The sequence below is a fragment of the Talpa occidentalis genome, unplaced genomic scaffold (genome assembly GCF_014898055.3).
Source record: "Talpa occidentalis isolate TD23 unplaced genomic scaffold, MPIMG_talOcc4v2.1 talOcc4.5, whole genome shotgun sequence".
NCBI classification, from domain to species: Eukaryota; Metazoa; Chordata; class Mammalia; order Eulipotyphla; family Talpidae; genus Talpa; species Talpa occidentalis.
In genome coordinates, this window is record NW_023604861.1 from 52,363,520 (window position 1) to 52,377,397 (window position 13,878).

General features: G+C 35.5%; 1 protein-coding gene across 10 annotated transcripts in view; it reads left to right on the top strand.

Annotated features, from left to right (window-relative positions):
- The window catches only part of NBEA (neurobeachin), a 575,782-nt gene that overhangs the window by 92,724 nt on the left and 469,180 nt on the right, over positions 1 to 13,878 (top strand). The window lies entirely within an intron of this gene.

Below are 13,878 nucleotides of genomic sequence, written 5' to 3' on the forward strand. Positions count from 1 at the left end.
GGAAAGAATGAAAAATATTAGAAATGATAAGTGTATCAGTAAAAATAAAAGATTCTTTTTCTTATATTTTTTAAATAAGTATGGCTGAGTAAAGCAGTGTTCATTTTTGTTTATGATGTATATAAGTATACTGTGTATGGCAACTCTTAATAGAATGTTTTAATATGGGGTAATATAAATGGACCTATGTGGTTGTAAAGTTTTCATATTTTACAAAGTTTCTGTGGTATAAATTACTGACTAAATTTCAATAGCCAAAATGAAATTATTTAATTTCCCTATAGTACATACTGTAGACCTCTTTTTCAAAATAAACATATTGTCAACATATACTCAATAGAAAGGAGAAACTAAATGCATCCTAAAGGAAACAAGGTAAATTAGTATAAGAAGCATTCACTGATTCACCCATTCTCTTAGTAAATATTTTTATTAAATATTGTTTATTAGCACTATTATTATGGGCTTCTAAGTGCTAAAGATATAACTATTAACAAACCATACCAAAATCCTTACCTTTATTGGTGGGAAGAAAGATATACTTTATCAAGGGAGGAGATAGACAATAAAACAATAAAAAAGAAAAAAAAATGTGTTCTAGATGATGAGCTAGCATAATTGCAAAATGATGAAATGCATTAGTGGAAAAATAAAGCAGGAAAAATAAAATAAGAAAGTGCTCTTTTATATATTGTGATTAGGGGATTTCTCACTAAAGACCTTAAGGAAGTCAAAAATCCAGCCATGTGGTTATGTGTGGAAGGGTTTTCAGCACCAGGGGGCAAGCAGATAACCCTTTAACAGGATCTTGGTAGATAAAACCCTTTAACAGGATCTTGGTAGATTGAAGAACTCTGTGACTGTTTCACTGTGACTAAGATAAAGAGAGGGAGAGGGAGAGAAGTATCAAGTAAATTCAGAGCAACAAAAGGCTTATTTGTGATTGTTATGACTTTGATTTTTACTTGAGGAGAGGGAAAACCTTTGTAGAGTCATGAGCATCTTGGCCTGATAATCACTTTTAACAGGATCATCTGACTACATTGTTCAATAGGGTACCAAGATGGAAATAGAGCCATTAGTTAAGAGGCTATTACAGTTGTACATTGTGGTTTGTATGGGCTGACAACAGTGGAAAATAAGGGGTCTTGGTTAGATTTTTTAATAGACATACCTAAAATAAAACTTTCAATATGTCAGATATTGGATATATTTTGGAGGAAGAGCCAGTACATTTTCTGTCACTGTGAATATGTGGTAAGACGCAAGGGAGGGTTCAAGGGTGACTAAATGTATTCTGGCTTTGGACAACTTAATTGACAAACTTGTCATTTACTGAGATAGGGAAAGACATGGAAGGAATGTGTTTTGGTGAGGAAGACCAAGAGTTTAGTTTTGAACATACTAAGTTTGAGATGCCTGCTAGATACCTAAGTGGAGAAGTGAGGTAAGTGCAGTTTTGGGGGGAAGTCTAGATTGGAGTTAGGTATTTAGTGCTGGCAGGATGTAGACAGTTTTAAAGCCAGAAGATTAGATCTGGGTAAAATTGAAGTGAATTCAGGGACAAAGTATGACTATGTGATGAATCCTTGGAAAAATTAATGTTTGGAGCAAAGGAAAATGAGAGCAAGGGAGTAAGGAGCAAAAACCTGCAGAGTGTGGTGCCCTTAAGTGTTTAAAGGAAGAGGAAATGATTTACTATCCAATACTGCTGACAGTTTGATAAAATTGAGAACTGAAAAATGGCTATTCGATTTAACATCTTTGTGGTCATGGGTCTTCTTGATTAGAAAACCTTACAATTAGTTAAAATGGGGAAAATATATTTTATTTAATGAAGACTGTACTTTCCTTTTAGAATTTGAAGAGAAAGATTAAATGTTTTATGATTGAAAATACAGTCGTTCAGTTTTGCTTGTACCATTCAATTACATTTAACACACATTTTCTCTTCTTTTGTTAAATTTCTCTACTCCAATTCCATCATATTTTCCTTTTGAGAAAATATTTATTTGTAGTTTCCCACCCAGTTTTCTGATTATTTGCTTTACACTGTTATATGTTTATGTCTAATGTATTTGTAAATAAAATTTTATGGATACACAAATAAATAGGTAATATAATTGTATATTAAATAATGGTTATATAAATTTTCTCTGTAAAATAGTGAGGGCTTAATTTTAAATTGTCATACTTTAAAATGATTTTTCATTTCATTCGATATCTCTTGGAAGACATATGTATATATTCAAAATATGCTATCAATATTCCAGTTAGTCACAATTCTTTTGGAATTGCCTGTGGGGTCAGTTTTTAAATGATACCAAAAAACAGTTCTCATTACTTTAAAATGGAAATATATTTTTTGATGAACGATGGTTTTCTGGCACATACTAATTCCTCAAGCATGGCTTTAAATTATTTTTCCTTTCCAAAAATTAAATATATCCCTTGAGGATGACACTTTGCCTTCAAAAACATAATTTAAAATTCAGTACATGCTTGTTAATAAGAGAGCAGACACCAAACCCTATGCTGCAGTTACTGTGGGACCCAATATCTATGAGTCATTAAGCATGAGAGGAGACCCAGTCACCATCATCTTAACCAGGAAGCTGAAACACAGTGATTGGACAGCCTACTCCACCTGTCCTTGCTCACCACCAGTGCACCATTTTTTGATCTGCCTTAATACTGCTAGGTAACTTCATATTAGCAGAAAGTCATCACATGGAAGATTTGGGAAACAGTAAAATAGTTTATATGATATTTGGATATGGTTTCATCAATAGGAATGACACTAAGGTAGATATATTTGTACACCAGACTTCCATAAATAACCCTGGGAAGTACCTATGCAGTGTAGATGACAGACACTATGGAGTTCGGTGGTACCAAAAGAGAAAAGACTGCAAAGACAGCAAATGGTGCAAGCCCTGGTGGAGTGCAAGGCAGGAAATATGCAGCAGATCATTGCTTTTATAGGTGCCATCCACAGTTGCTGGGATTCTTCGTGTAATTACCAGTGGAGTGACTGGAATAGTGAGGCTGGGGGAAAATGAGAGATTGGAGATTACTTCTTATTTTTTTAAAAGATTTATTTATTTATTTATGCATACAAGAACTGGGGTGCAGGCCAGAGGTACGGGGGAGGTGAGAGGATTCCAGAGATAGTTGGACAGCAGAACAGGCAGATCTACTGAAATACACTGCTGAGGGCAGCAGTGGGCAAGGCAGGAAAAGTCTGCTGCGCCATTTTGGTTAGCTCCCTGACCAGCTGGGTATCAAACTTGTACTGCAGTGGCTGGCAACAGCTTGATAGTCCTGTATCTTTAACCCCGGCACCAGTAGGGAGGCCCCAAGAGAGTGCTTCTTAAAGCTAGGTCCAGCAGCTCCCGTCCTATTGCTGGCTACAGTTTTAGCCCCATGCTTTTGACCATAGTATCCCAGCCCTCCTGTGAAGGGAGATGTGATGGAAGTTGCTGGTGACCAAGGTGCGGGAGAGCAAGGTAGACCAGTGAGAGAGAAGATATATCAGGGTCAGAGACCATAGAGCCCATTGCCAAAGATAAGGAAAGTAAAGGAGATGACACCCAAGATCAGCAGCCACATCGAAAGTGTATACAACTCCAATTATGGATGAAGATACCCAGAAAACTGTTAACTACAAGATGGCAGAGACAAAAGCAGCTTTTCCACCAACTGAGAATTCATCCTTTCCAAGAGTGAACAGGGAGGAAGAGAGTAAACACAGGTTTACCGTCTCTACCAGCATTCAGGTTAGTCATCCAACAAGAAGGAATGAATATAAAATTTTATTTTATTTTTTTTAAAGATTATTTATGCATACAGCGGCTGGGGTACAGGCTCAAGATGGGAGGATTTACGAGACAGAGTGAGGAACAGAAAAGGCAGAATGACTGAAATACACTGCTGAGGGGAGCAGCGGGCAAGACAGGAGAGGTCTGCCTCGCCATGTGAGTTGCTTGCTGGCTGGCCAGGGATCGAACTTGTGCTGCAGAGGCTGCATATTGCTTCATAGTGTGGTGCTTAACTCCTTGCGCCACCAGGGAGGCCCTGAATATAAAATTTTGGCAATAGAAAATAAACACAAGATAGAGTTGAAAAACCTTTGCCCGCTGACCAGCTCACTAGAGCTAGCTGTATTATTTGCACAGCCTAAGGATTTTTTATCTTTACCTAAAGATGTCTCTTCTTGGTAATGACATTTTTCAAGCACCTGTTTTTAATATATTATTAAAAGTTTAAAAATATTTCCGTTTTTGCTCATGTTGAGATTTTAAGAATCTTATTTGTAATTCGTTGTAAGAGTTTATGTCTTGATTTTTTTTGGGGGGTGCCTGGTATAGTGTACTTTATTGATGATACATGACAAGGCAGGACTCCTTAAGCTACTCCCCTTCTCCAGGGGACTGCCATGGGTGGAATCATACTGGAGCATGTAAACCATGTGGTTGAGGTCAATGAATGGGTCACTGATGGAATCCAGTTTGCCAGAGTTAAAGAAGCCCTGGCAACCAGGCACCCAGTCCAGCCAAATCTGTTCACTCTGACCTATGGCGTCTGAGGATCACACTGAAACTTCAGGAGAAGAGGCAGCTGTCTGTAGAACTGGGAGGAGCAGAGCCCAATTTTTTTTTTTTTTCCTAAATCAAATTGCTAGCACCAATAAAAGTCTTTAAAAAAATGCTGTGGATTATGAGGAATGTTTTGAGTAGTGGACTACAATGTGTAAGTAGTTGTTTTTTTTTTTTTTAAGATTTATTTATTTATGCATACAAGAGCTGGGGTACAGGCCAGAGATGCCGGGTGGTGAGAGGATTCACCAGAGACAGAGTAGGGAAAAGAACAGGCAGACTGACTGAAACACACTGCTGAGGGAAGCAGCGGGCGAGACAGGAGAGGTCTGCTTCACCATGTGGGTTGCTCCCTGGCTGGCCTGGAATCCAACTCTTGCTGCAGAGGCTGTGATTTGCTTCATAGTGCGGTGCTTAACCCCTTGCACCACCAGGGAGGCCCCAATGTGTAAGTAGTTTTAAGATGACTCTTCTGCAAAACATATCACTTGTTCATTAATATTTGTTTATGCGTATTTCTTTAAATATCAGGCATATTACTTTATAGATATGTAGAATTCCACAATTTCAGTGAATGGTGAGAAAAGTATTCTATTTTTCTGAAGTTTCTATTCCCCCTTCCCCAAAGTACAATGTCTTCAACAAGACTTATTACCCATATTCAGATGTTTTACTTATTAGCCTTAAATTAAAATGCATGTTTTGCTATAATTTTTTACCCAGTTAATGAACATTTTGTATATACTAACAGCTTTTTCCTCCACTAACTTACACTAATAATACTACCTAATGGTCATTTAGGGAAGCAGTGTAATCTAATTCCATTCCTCTTTTTTCAAAACTCTCCAATTAGTATTTTTAAAGTATCATTATGAACTCAAGGATTTAAATGTATTTGAGATGTTTAAATCTGTAACACATGTTGACCTTTTGAAAATCAAATTGTACCACTTTTAGGCAATTGGGTCATTTTCTTCTTGGCCCCTTATTCCATTTGCCATGAACCTATAGTCTTTGATAGTTTCCTTGCTACTTCCTATGACAGTGTTTGAGACCATCCTGAACATTTTCTTGTTTTTGTCCTGAAATTAGTCATTATTCCAAGAGTCCCTAGTTTCTGTTAGTGCAAAATATGGTATTCAAGACGCAGTCTGGATTCTAGGGGTGCTTAATACTGTGAAATTGGTCATTATTTTGATATCCTTTGAGGTCTTTCACTTTCAAATTCAGGACTTGCTGTGTTTTAATTTCACCTAAGTTAAATCCAAATCTTTTCTCTTACATGAGAATCCTGTTTGTTAAGTACATTGAGGATGATAGGGTTGGAAAAACCCATAATTACACATACAAGAATCTTTGGAAAGTTAACTGAGGTCAAGTGAGGTCATTAGGGTGGGTTCTAATCCACTATGGCTGGTGTTCTTTTAAGAAGAGGAAATTAGGGCATAGTCATGCACAGAGAGACCATGTGAAATGCAGTAAGAGAAGACGGTCATCTACAAGCCAAGAAAGAGATTTCAGAAGAAACCAACCCTACAGATATCTTGATCTTGGGCTTTTATCCTCCAGAATTATGAAAAAAAAAAATCTGTTGTTTAAGCAACCAGATTCTGAGTAGCTTTGTTTTGGCATATTTTATTATCATAGCCTTAGCAAATCAATGCAAGGCATTAACTGCATTGTGAATGTATTAAGTTATTACATACTATTCCCTCTTTAACTCTTATCATAGTTCTCTAAGTATATGTAAGGTTCATCAAATTCTGTATATTGCTGTATTTTGACTATCTGAAGGTCACTGTATAGTTGATACCTCAGAAAGGGCTCAAGGGAATAATAATTTTTGGGAATTGGATTTGAAAGTCATTTGCCTGACTATAAAATCCTTGACTAACAACCCTTTCTTTCTTGTACCATCTTAAATATGCTACTGATTTTCTTCTGGCTTCCAGTACTTTTGTTGACAGTTTGATGACAGTCTGATATCCTTTCTAAGGCACTTGCTGTTTTTGCTGTCATGTTCAAAGAATTTTTCTTTTCCTTTTTCTTCAAGTCGAGCAGTTTCTCTAGATGGGTCCCAGTCATTCTGAGGTTGCTCAGATAAATCATGTGTACTTTTGGTAGTTTTGCATGATTTTATATTTCACATTTTTCTTACTTTATATTTTGGCTTTGGTTTTCTTCAGAGACGACTGTGTGTTCAATTTATTTGCTTAAATTTAATATTTGTCACTTTCTCTTGAATATTTCTTTTATTTTCAGATTTAAAATGCAAATGAAGCTATAGTGAAATTACAAGCGCCACTCTAAGAAAATTTTTTTCTGAACAATTTGAGAGTAAAAGCTTATAGGCTCTCCCATCACCCCTAGAATGTTCTATTCTAATGCTCTTTCCAAACATGAGCATTCTTATACATGATTATTAACATTAATGTGGTACTGCCATCTACTTCTCAGACCTCGTTAAATTTTTGCCAGTTGTCTCATAATGCCCTTTATGTGAAAAAAAGATCCAGTTCTCTGTATTTACATTATAATGTATCTGAAGTTGGCTAGATAGAGCAGTTTTTCAGGTTTTTTTGTTTTTTTTTTTTTTTCCCACGTGGATCCTTTGTCACTTGAAGTTGACTTTGGCATGCTGTGTTGGCCACCTCCAACTCCTTTATGGATCCCTCTGAGGAAGGGTTCTTCCTCAACTCCAGCTTCCCACATTGGACCATCCTTCTGGACCTCCAGTCTCCTCTACCGACTGGTGGACTTGTTTTGATGTTCTGTTCCCCTCTGGAAACAATGTGACACTCCATGTTGAGTAGCCATCATAGGCAGATGTGCTTCCTATTCTGCCTGTGTTCTGCCAGCCCTTGCCTGGTTGCTTCCCTGTGTCAGTGTACTCCTCAACTTCCCCAGGCTGCAGCGATCTATGACAGGCAGCCTTTTTATTAGTATGCCTTCTTCCAGTCTCCAATATGCCAAGCCACATTCTAAAGGACTGCTTTCCAAACCTTACTTTGTATTCCACTTCCTGTTCTCAGCTTCCCTCTAGAGTCCTGTTAGGCAAGCCCTCTTAGTGAACACCCTCCTTATGAGAAATTTTCCACTAGGACTATTCCCATTTCCGTCCATTCTTCTTTTAATGCCTTGTGACTGGATTACAATTCTGACATCCGGAATTGTGCAGCTCTTTTAGGGATCCCTTCCTACCCTGCTCATATCTGACATCCTGCAGCAAGTTGCTTCTTTCTTACTCCCTTTCACCCCACTCCACTTTGTTGTCCTAGTCATCCTGCTTATCTTTGAAACACCAAGATAAGAAGCTCCCCTGTATGACTATTTGCTTCTTGGGCTCCATCTCTCCTTGCAAAGATGCTTTGCTTAACTTGTTTACTCTCTGGTGCCAGTGCCTAGCCTTATTGGGTAGACATCCTCTCTGCCTTTTATACTGTGTTGGTCTTTTGTATGTATATGCTCCTCACTTAGTTCAGGGCGCTGCTACCCTACTGGTCCCTGTGACTCCCCTTCAACCCCTCATGTAGGTGTTTACTTTGCTTAGTCCTACCTGTAGCTTTTTGGTTTACAGTAGGGAAAAGGAAGAGGAAAAGAGCTTAATTTTTTTGTTTGATGATTTTACTAACATACAACTCATGTATATTCCCTTGTAGAGTATAAAAGGCAGTAGATTTATATGTAGAAAAATCACCATAGTGAATTTCAGAACATTTCATCACCTCAAAAAGAACCCTGTACCCTTTACTGTTGTTTTTTTCCTTCTAAGTCCTACCCTAGTCTTAAGCAATCTGAAATCTCTAGAGATTATATATTATTTTATGTATTACACATGATTATATATTATATAATATAGATATTATATATGTATCATCTGATTACATATAAGCTTATAGTGATCTCTATATGTGTGTGTTTAATATCTTTATAACCTGTCAATAGTTTTGCCTAGTTTAGACTTTTTATATAAATTTTAAAATTGAGACATAATTAGTCTCTTAAGTTTGTTCTTTTACAGCGTTTTCCTTTATTGTCTATGCTGGGTCACTTAGTTTACATATAGATTTTAGAATCAGTTTATCAGTTTCTGAAAACAAATCATAAAATAGTAAGATTTTGCTGTTGTGTTGAATCTGTAGATCAATTTGGGAAATATTGCCATCTTAATATTAAATCTTCTAACACAAGAACATGGGATGTGTTTACATCTATATGAGTTTTTTACAATTTTTTTCAAATATATTTTATGTACTTTTTGCCATAAATCAAGTGCCAGAAGTGTTGAACTTCTTTGTTAAATTTATTCTCTAGTATTTTACTAATTTTGATGTGTTAAAAGACGATAATTATTTTTAAACTTCATATTATTTTCTTTTCTAGTATATAGAAGCAGTAGTTTTGTGTGTGTGTGTATTTTGATTCTATATCTTGTAATCTTGCTGAACGTACTTGTGGTAATATTTTATTGAGGATTAATTAGAATTTTCTTTCTATATGATTATACTGCCCGCATAAAGAAATTTTTATTTATTTCTTTCAAACCAAATACCTTTTATTTCTTTCATAGTTGCTCTAGCTATGTCATTACTTGTGGGGTTTTTCATAGATGATTTATTTTTTCAGATTGAAGAAATTCTATTTGTATTCCTCATTTGCTGTTTATTATCAATCAAATGCTTTTTATTGTCAAATTTCTTTTTCTGCATCTATTGAGACAACCATCTATTGAGATGCTATTACTAAATTAGTCTAAATACAAGTTTCAATTTTGTAAATCTTTTCAAAGAATCTTTTAGTTTCATTGTTTTTCTTTGTTGTTTTATTAGTCTCTTTTATTAATTTCTCCTGTAATCCTTACTGTTTTCTTCCTTCTGCTTGTTTTGTGTTTAGTTTTTTTCTTTTGTAATCAGTGTTATAAGGTAGAAGATTTACTTGTTGATTTGAGATCTTCCTTTTTAAATATAAATGCATTCAGTTGTAGGTTTTCCTTTATATACTTTATTTTCCTGAAGGAGCTACTTATTTTTTGGCATTTATGCCTTCATTTTAATTAATCTCAAAGTATTTTTTTCAGTATAATTTCCTTTTTATTTCCATTTAGATGTATTATATATTTAGGGTTATATTATTTTTTTCCAAAGTGCTTTTAATTTCTGAAACTTCCTATTAGTGTCTAATAAGTCAATTTGGTCAAAGACTATATACATTGTACTATACCTATTCTTTTTTTTTTTTTTAAATAGAGGCATGTTTTATTTATTTATTTGTTTGTTTGTTTGTTTGTTTATACATGTACTGGGTACAGTCAGAAGCACGGGAGGGTGAGAGAATTCACTAGAGCCAGAGCGGGGAGCAGAGCAGGCAGAAGGACCAAAGTACACTGCTGAGGGGAGCAGTGGGCGGCAGGAGAGGTCTGTGCGCCCTGTGGGACCCTCCTCCGGTGGCCGGGGAGCAGCCGGGGATCGAACCGGCGCTGCAGAGGCCTCGGGCAGCTTCGCAACCCAGAGCTCAACTGCTGCGCCACCGAGGAGGCCCTGTACTATACCTATTCTTATAAATTCACTCTGGTTTGTGTTATGGGCTTAAAACTATCTATCCAGCAGAATGTTTCATGTACCCTTGAGAAGAATATGTATTCAGTTGTTGAGTAGAGTGTTATTTTAAATCTTTTGTGACTTTACATCTGAAATATGTCTATTCAAAGAAAAACTGTAAGAGTTACTCTTGAACACAAATGAGATCTGAGCTTCTGACACACTCAGGAGGGGAAGGAGAGGGTGAGAGAGTAGAGAAGGGGTGTGGGAGAGCAGTGGAGGACTGTGGGAACCTTGAGGGTGGGAAAACTATGGTGATTGCACCTGAGGAGAGAAATCCAATATGTTGTAAAAAATAAACAGTGATGTTTAAAAACAAACAAAAAAGTGTATCTGTTTTAATTAAAAAAGTTAGATTTTTTATTAGCTAGTTTGATAATTCTTTGTCTTTTGATTGAATTGTTTATTGTTACCTTAATTTTATTGTTGATACAGTTGGATTTGTAGGTGCAAATTTTTCCATTTTTTTTACTTTTTTTTTTAATTAAGTGAATATATTCCAGTGTAGAGCTTTTCTTTCTTTCTTTCTTTCTTTTTTTTTTTTTTTTTAAGATTTTTTTATTTATTTATGCAAGCACTGGGCACAGTCAGAAGCGTGGGAGGGTGAGAGAATTCACCAGAGCCAGAGTGGGGAACAGAACAGGCAGACTGACGAAATACACTGCTGAGGGGAGCAGTGGGCACAGCAGGAGAGGTCTGTCGCACCACGTGGGACCCTCACCCGGCGGCCGGGAATCGAACCTGCGCTGTGGAGGCTGCGGGCAGCTTCACAGCCCAGCGTAGAATTTTCATTTCTATAATATATGTTCCACTCTTTTTTTCTTATTTCTTAATGTTTCCCTTCTAGGGCTTACACTTCAACTTATCCAAATCAGTCTCAGTAGATTAATACTATCTTAATTCTAATGACATGCAGAATTGCTACTTTATATAATTCTGTTGCATTCATGGGTTAACCCATAAATTAGATATAGCTTGATAATAGAATGCAGAGTAGGATTTGTGGTGGAATTTAAGGATAGGGTATAAACAAATTTATAAGGGCTTTTAATATCAAAGTAATGAGTCTAGGCTTTATTTTCCATTCATGTATTATCAGAAAACTTATAGTAGAGAAATGGGTTGAGACAGAAGAGATCTGTTGCTCCATGTTGGTTACTCTCTGGCAGAGGATCAAATCATGCTGCAGTGGCTGTGAATAGCTTCATAGTTGCCCCATGCCAATCACCAGTCTAGTTTTTCTATCTGTGGATTTTTTTTTTAGATTCTAAATTTAAATGAGATCATGCAATATTTATCTTTCTCTGTCTGAATTATTTGACTCAGCACAGTGCCCTCAAGATCCATCCATGTTGTCACAAATGATTCCTCTGTGTGTGTTAATATTTCATATTTTCTTTACCTATTGATGGACAGGTTTTTTTTTTTCCCATGTCTTTTTCATTTATGGTGCAACTTATATACTTCAAGTAGATAAAAATAGTGCCATTTACATTATCTTGAGATGCATTGCCTTTGAATGGAATCTTCTTTTACTTTGAGATCTACAGTATGTTTGAAGATAAAGAGAAGAGGGCCTCTTTCTTTTTCATTCAATTTTTGTTGTAACACTGTCCTTCAGGTGACTAAGGGGGTTTCATATTCTCTTTAGATATTGTAAAGTGCCAAAGCTCTTTCAGGATAGCTTAGATACTATATAAATTCTGCCATCTTGCTAGCACTTTATGACTCTTTGGTCCACCACAGAATTTGAACTATTACCCCCACTCATAATAATTTTTGTTACAAATCTTATGAAGGGGCTACTTTTGGGTATTTAAGTTCACTCTTTTTAAAGACTGTATTCAGTTTTTATAAATAGTTTGAGCTTAAGGTGGTTACCATTTTGTATTTCTATTACTGGAATATCAGCCTTCTTGTCCTAGCTATTTTAAATAATGAGTCAATGAATATATCGGTACAGGCATCTCTTTGAGATAGTAATTTCATTTCTTTCAGATGTAATCCTAATAATTGAATTACTAGATCTGTTTTTTTATTTTTTAAGAGAGCCTTCATATTCTTTTCCTTAGCATCTGTACTAATTTACAATAACATCAATAATGTACAAGGGCTCCCTTTTATCCACAGCCTTACTAGCATTTATTCTCTCTTTCAGTCCTAGTATGAAAGATAAGGAATAGGCTTATTTATCATATCTTAATTGAACTTTCACTATGTTATAGAGCAATGGGATCATTGCCTGATGTATATAAGGGGATAGGAGAAAAATTCTGTCTCCTTGTCTAGGTAGGAGAAGGTGTTTATACTGGTTTGGCAGAGTGTAGTTCAGAACAAAGGAGTTGAATTTGGTTGACTAAAGAGTGGGTTAAAAGCAAAGAAATGTAGAGGTGCCCTTGACTGTTTCCAGGGCAGTTCATACACGAAGAAATACGAAGAGACTTTTTTTTTTTTTCCAGATAACTGGAGCTTTAAATTCCTGTTGGTTGGTTCCTACCTTCTGAGTATCCCCCACTCTTCTGTATCAGCAGTCCTATATTTTTGGCATGCTTAAGGCTCAGTTCACCATTAGTGGAGTTTGTGAATGATTGGGCTGTGTCATCTCCCCATAAGCCTCTAACTAAGTTCATGAAAGCAAAGCAAAGCTCAAAAGTTTTGATTTTTTTTTCCTTTGTACACTAGATTCTGATAGCAGTTTGACCCTTTAACCTTGGTTTTAACTAAGTGTAGGGAAAGCAAAGATAATTTGCTGAAGTATCTATTAAAATGTTTATAATACAAACACGGCCAGTGTGTAAGGCAATTAGGTATGTTTTATATTGCCAGTGTCTCATGTAGTTAACTCAGAATTTCATTTAATTATTATTTTAAAAAATTCTTTCAATTTTTATTGTAATGAATACCTATTCCTAAGTACAATATAACTGATTTTTCAAAATTTTAAAGTAGAACAAAATTTAGTTATGTTAGTTTATGCCTAATATTGAAATATCTACATACATTTATATTTAAAAGAAAAATAATATACTTTACAACATATATATATATATGCTTTTAATCATCTATGCCATTTAAAATCTTGGCACATGCTTAAAAATCAGCTGTTTACACTCAGGTTCATGATAAAAAGGCTCTCCAGAAATTAGTCTAGAAATAGGAAAGTGGTGAAATTAGGCATGACATTTTTGGTATTCAGGGTTTTTAAAATATTTGAATTCAATTAAAAAATTAGGTGGAAATCCATATTTATTTTTTCATTTAAGAATATGGAAGAATTGGAAGCATGTGACAATAATTAACTGAACAGTAAAAGTCACTTTGGACAGGTCATGCATTCATTAGTTTGAAGAAGTCTTCATCTACTCTTCTTTACTTTACATGCTTATCTAATGGTCTTCTATGAGAACTTGAGTTTAGAACATTTGATTTAAATTTAACATTAAAGTAAGGAAATTGAAGCCACGTGAGTTAAATGATTTCTTTGACTCAAAATATGTGTCAAAAGAATTAGTGGCAGAGCCTGGGTTATAATCATGTCATATCTCTATATATACATTAACCTGACTATGAGTTACTAGACTTGATATTTTATCCTGACTCCATCACTTCTAGATCTTAATTTCTCCAACATTTGTTTTCACAATTGTAAATTAAAAAAATATATGGATATCATATGATGATTT